Source organism: Triticum aestivum, chromosome 4B, assembly GCF_018294505.1.
Source record: "Triticum aestivum cultivar Chinese Spring chromosome 4B, IWGSC CS RefSeq v2.1, whole genome shotgun sequence".
Lineage (NCBI taxonomy): Eukaryota > Viridiplantae > Streptophyta > Magnoliopsida > Poales > Poaceae > Triticum > Triticum aestivum.
Window position 1 is genome coordinate 193,072,327 of NC_057804.1, and position 5,667 is coordinate 193,077,993.

At 46.8% G+C, this 5,667-nt stretch overlaps 1 long non-coding RNA gene across 1 annotated transcript; it reads left to right on the forward strand.

Moving 5' to 3' along the window:
• Positions 1–375: 375 nt before the first annotated feature.
• Positions 376–1,806, forward strand: LOC123091775 (uncharacterized). Its single transcript, XR_006443478.1, has 2 exons — positions 376–1,471; positions 1,597–1,806. It is a non-coding gene; the product is annotated as an uncharacterized lncRNA (long non-coding RNA).
• The last annotated feature ends 3,861 nt before the right edge of the window (positions 1,807–5,667 follow it).

Here is a 5,667-nt window from a genome sequence, read left to right on the forward strand (position 1 = left end):
GCAGCACCCAACCATTGCAGCTTCCAATCCGCGGCGGAGTCTCGTCGTCCTCTCCCATATGCTGTATTGGAGGAGGCAAATCCTCGTGCCCCGATTTCACACTGGACAAGTTAACCCTGAAGTGCCTAGCGGGGATCGGCTGGTTGTGGAACGTGGGTTGCAAGGGGTTCATTATCATCCCCTTTCTCACGTCCACCTTCTGGCCTTTGATCAAGTAGAGTATGGTGCACGGGATTTCTTCGGCCTGCAAACACATGTTAAGTGGCGTAAAACATCCAACCCGCTCTATACATATATATAGGGTGGGTTTATTATGATAACACCCTTAAGACCTTATTCTGCTAACACCTCCGACCCGCTCTGTATAGCTACAAACTAACCTGCAAATGAACCCATACGAGCTACAGGAGAGAAAATCTTATCCCCACCTTATCCTCTCATCACCCACCCATCTCTCTCTCCCCCCGTGCTCCTCAATCCACTCTGCGCCTCCCCTCCCAGCCCGCCGCTGCACCATCTCCTCCCCTGGGCCACTACACCACCTCACACCCCGCGCCATGGCACCACCCCTCCCCGCGCCGCCGCACCCTCTCCAACCACCTCCTACTCGGCCCACCTGCCCACGCGTCGGCCAGCCGCCGGATTTGCCCCGTCGCCGTCCTCCCACGGCTGCCCGACATCATATCCACTTGTAGCCGTCCTGGGGGCGTCAGCGGCGGCCGGCTTCAAGGGTTGGAGAGGTCCAGTGAGCTCGGGGTCGCCGGCGATCCACCCCTCCCCGTTCTTCCACGACCGTCGGTGTTGCGCGTGTCCCCCACGACAGTGTAGTTCGCGTGCGCGTGTGCAACTCCTTCCTCACCTCACGACCACCATCTCTCTGATGAGCATCAGCCTTCAAAGATTGGAGGGGGTCCAGTAAGCTCTAAGATCGCCGGGAGCCCACCACCCCGCCACCCTAGCTACCCCGCACCAGATCTCGCCAAAGATCTGGCGTGCCCTGCATCCATCGCCGCCGTTCAAGGTCGGACGCCTAGGTCCAGCGAGGCCACCGCCTCTTGTCTGTCCGCTGCCTGTGTTTGAAGCTACCGGCGCTCCACCCCTGCCCAGATCCATCAGGCGCGCGCCGGTTTCTTGCTGCCCGCCCCTCCGCAGCCGCACCGGTCTTCGGTTCAATTTTTTTGTTTTTGCTATTAAAATCTTCAGTGCACGGTGGCGAATGTTGAAGTCCCTCCCCTCTCTTCTGCTACGTTGCATGATCCCCCACCCCCCACTTCCTCTGTTTGGCAGGTCTGGTAGCACTCTCGCATCGATGCAGCTCACTTCGTCCATACGGGTTGTTTTTTGGGATCGAACTACATCTCACTTCGCCCAGTGTCTGGAACAGCATGAGCGTGCGGGCGTCCCTGCCCTGCAGCCAGGCGACAGCACCCGTGCAGTCCACAAATGAGGCCGTGAAGTTGAAGAGCGACAGGTGAGGCGGCCCTTTCCAGCGAGCACATCATGTAGTGCTGTCGAGCGTGGCCTGCAGTGCAGCTCGCCTCGGCGTGCAGTCTACGGCTCTCACCTGCAACTCTCTCCTACACTTCTTGTTTGTAGGCGGCGGGAGACAAGTGCACTGCATTATGGTGGCCGGTGGCATAATTATTTCTTTACTAGTTCATCTTTGCTGTTTGTTTTAGTTTCACCATGTTTGTGGTTCCCTTATGGCATCCCGCAGTACGCATTGCATATACATGCAGTTTTTTTTAATGCAAAGATAACAATATAATGGTGTAACAGAAAAGTTCTAGAACAAAATAACAAAAATATTTGAAATAATGCAGTTCACTAGTCTTGTCTAGTAGTTTGGACGTAGTAATAGAAAAGGTTTACCGGAGGGCTGATGTGCCCGGCAGCACCGCCGTGCAGTTCGCTTTACATTTTGTTTTTCTGCAGTTAGTCCGGGACGCCGACACCTTGCAGTTTAGCGGCTCCAGCGCAAGTAGTGCAGGTTGCTCTTGTTGCAGCTCAGTTGAGTCGTCAGTGAAGTATGCGCGGACGTGACGACCAGACAACGACGTTGACTGCTATGATAATAGCAACCATATCACCTATAAAGCACCGATACGGCGACACGGATAGGGCAATACGAGTACGGCGATACGGGATACGACAATTTTTAAAAACAGCAATACAGCAATACGGCGAATATATATAAATAAGTAATAAAATGACATGTAATAAAATACAAAACATAATAGAATGTTTGAGATGAGATCAATATGCTGTCACATTGGTTGCTTGATTTCCTCCATGCCTCTTTTCAAGTCTTGAATGACCATCCAGGTCCTTAACTCATCATGGTGAATTTGTTTGCCTACTCCACTCCGGGCAGATGCCATGTCGTGTTCTCAGCAATAGAACTAACATAACCAACAAATTGCAAGCAGTAGCAGACAGTACATGAGCAAGCAATAGGAAGTAGCAGCACAGCATCAGCAACTAATTGCAATATGCAAGAAGCCAGACAAGCATCGTTGGTCCGGTTTCTAACACCAACAGGGAGCCAAGAACTATTGAAGAAATAAAACACGAATGGATAGACAACTAGAGAGCAGTAGAGTTTGCCGGATCTATTTTACCTCGCTCTTGCCGGCAAGCGGCAACGGCGACGGCGCCGGAGAAGATTCTAGTCAACCGAGGCAGCGGCGTGGCGCCTAGACATGGCAGCGAGGCAATCCCAGGCGCCGGCGGCAAACAACTCCAGTCTGCGACGACGGCCAGCGGGGAGGCGAGTCCAGGTGGCGGCTGCGGCTCGCTCGCGCAAGCACCTGGTGTGCGAACAAACGAAGAGAGAGATGGGGGAAGATGGGTTAGCATGGGCCTTCTACTGGGCTGGCCGTGTCCCCACGTATCGTGGACGTTGAACAGGAAGTATCGGCGTTTTTCTTTTGTTTTTAAATTGAAAACAACGACACGTCCAGGATACGGGTATCGCCGCCGTATCATGCGTATCGCCGTATCGGCGACGTGCGGTACGCCGATACACAAATTTCTGCCGTATCGGTGCTTCGTAGCATATCACCCTAGGAACCCCCATTTTCCTATGAGATGTTCCTCAATTGCATTTCGGTGCTGGTGCAGGTTTCTCATTTAGTGCAGCTCGGTTGGTCCCCAAAATAAAGTTCTGCTGATCCTCTATTGCAGCTCTAGCAGGTGCTAGTGCTGATTTTGTGTGTATGTATGTGTGTGGCTGTGTAAAACAATTGATGGATGTATTGTGCCCATGAACATCATCAGCAACCATAGATAGTGGCACAAAACAGAATGTGTGCGTGCAGTTTGGTTGGCTCAATCGTGCAGTACTTTGTGTTTTTGTGCGGTTCACTTTTTTTTAAATCAAAATAATGTTGGTGGGAGGTAACATTCTTTTGATGCAATGTAATTTTTAATGCAGCGCATTTGCCCCTTTCATGCAGCTCAATAAACATTGACCATGTAGTCTAGAAGAGACAAAAAAATTCAACAAAAACCAAAACATCTGAAGAAGTTCACTTCTTATCAGTTGTAGTTCACTCGCTCAGTCTCTGCAATCCCCTTGTTAGAAAAAAAGTCAAAAGTAAACTATATTTTTATAAAATGACGAAAGAAACCATGAAGTTCACTTGACTGTTTGATGCAGTGCGGTTTCTGGTCTGAAGCAGTGCGTTCATGTGTCTCATGTAGAAAACACAACGATTTTGGTCTCGCGAAAAATAGAGTGTCCGTGTTTCGGTATTTTTAAAATTACTCTTAAATTGTACAGAATTAGAGAGAGCGTTCTACATGAAAAAGTTGCGTCTCGATAATATCTTTCCAACAGTGTATCGTTTGGATCATTCCGATCGGTGGTTCGAAAAAAATTACGAAAAGACGGCCGCTGCCACTCATCGTCTGCCGCACGATTTTCAAAATTAACTAAAAACCGTAAGTAATCTCAAAAACATTTCAACATATGAAAATTGTGCCTCATCTATAGCTTTTCCAACGGCGTATCACACACCTCGTTTCGACAAACAGTTCAAAAATTAGAGCGAAAACAATACAAAATTTGCAAAAAAAAAACAAAAAAAAACAGAATTCGGCGATTTACTAAATTTAAAACTGCTCTTAAACCGTAACGAATTAGAGAAAATAATACATATGAAAAAGATGCGGCTCGACGATATCTTTCCAACGCCGTATTGTTTGCTTCATTCCGATGTGCGGTTTAGAAAAAAACGCAAAAATACGCTCGCTGCATCCCGTCATGCGCGCATTATTTTTGAAACTGCTCTTAAACCGCGATGAATCTCGAAAAGTGTTCAACATGATGAGGCTGCGCATTTTCCATAGCTATCCAACGATATATTATATGCCTTGTTCTGACAAACAGTTTAGAAACTAGAGCGAAAACAATGCCGAAAAAATGCATGCAGCTTTTTCCGCTGACATTGCAGTGCTCGTTTGATAGGGATGCAGTGCCCTTACGTTAAGCGTGCGGTGCGAGAGTGTTATATATATATATATATATATATATATATATATATATATATATATATATATATATATATATATATATATATATATAGGGAAAATCCATTCTACCACCCGGTGGTAGTTACCCCACATGTTTCATGTACTAGCATATGGTACTATATATACTATTTTATTATTTTTAATATGTTCATATATTATATCTAAGATATTCCAAAACAAGTTACATGAAAAAATTGTATATGAGCCCATAGTTTTTGTTATATTTGTGAAATATATACATATTTGTACGTAAAAAAGAACATGCTCAAAAAAGGGTACATACTATCTAAAAATTTGTATATATACTACCTAATCATTGTTATATACTACATACTACATGTACATACTCTCGGTTTAGACAGATACTACATACAACATACAAAACACAAGTGGTGGTAACTACCACTGCTTGTAGAAAACATTTGTCCTATATATATATATATATATATATATATATATATATATATATATATATATATATGTTGGTGCGACATGTAATTATCGTGAGGGCGTCGAGCTCAGCCAAAGACGAAGGCCCACCTAGCGCGCAAGAGACTAAGGACGGGCTGCTATGAGCGGGAGCGAGTGCGAGAGGAGGCCCAGTTGCGTGAGCAAGTGATGGTGCGGTGGTGTTGATGTTCATGAAGTTGCTCCCGACGAAACTGGGCAACGGGAAATCATGTACCATCTTGTCTGGATTTTCCTTCGTCCAGTTGATGATAACTGGAACCAAGTTAGTAGCGAAATCATTTCTGCAGGCAGTTACGGCTGCATTGACTGCCTGATGTAGCAACTCATTTTTCTCCTCGGCTGTTTTTTCACGTCCTCAGCTGCTTTTTTCTCGACCGCAAGCTTCACCTTCTCGTTGATGTCCGCCTGACTAAACTTCTTTTTCTGCTTCTTGGCTTTCAGGCCCTCGTTGTAAAACACCTTCCACGTGGCACCATCTCCAGCGTCGTGCACACAAATCATATTGCGGCCGCTGGTCCAAAGGGAGTCCCTTAAGTTCGTTCAAGGCTCGGTTAAGAGAGGTGTCCCACTTGGGCCTCATCGGAGAAGTAGGGCTTTCGGCTGCAAGCTGGTGTTGCTTCTCCTGCAGAAGGAGCGTGAACCATTTAGGAATGTGTAGTC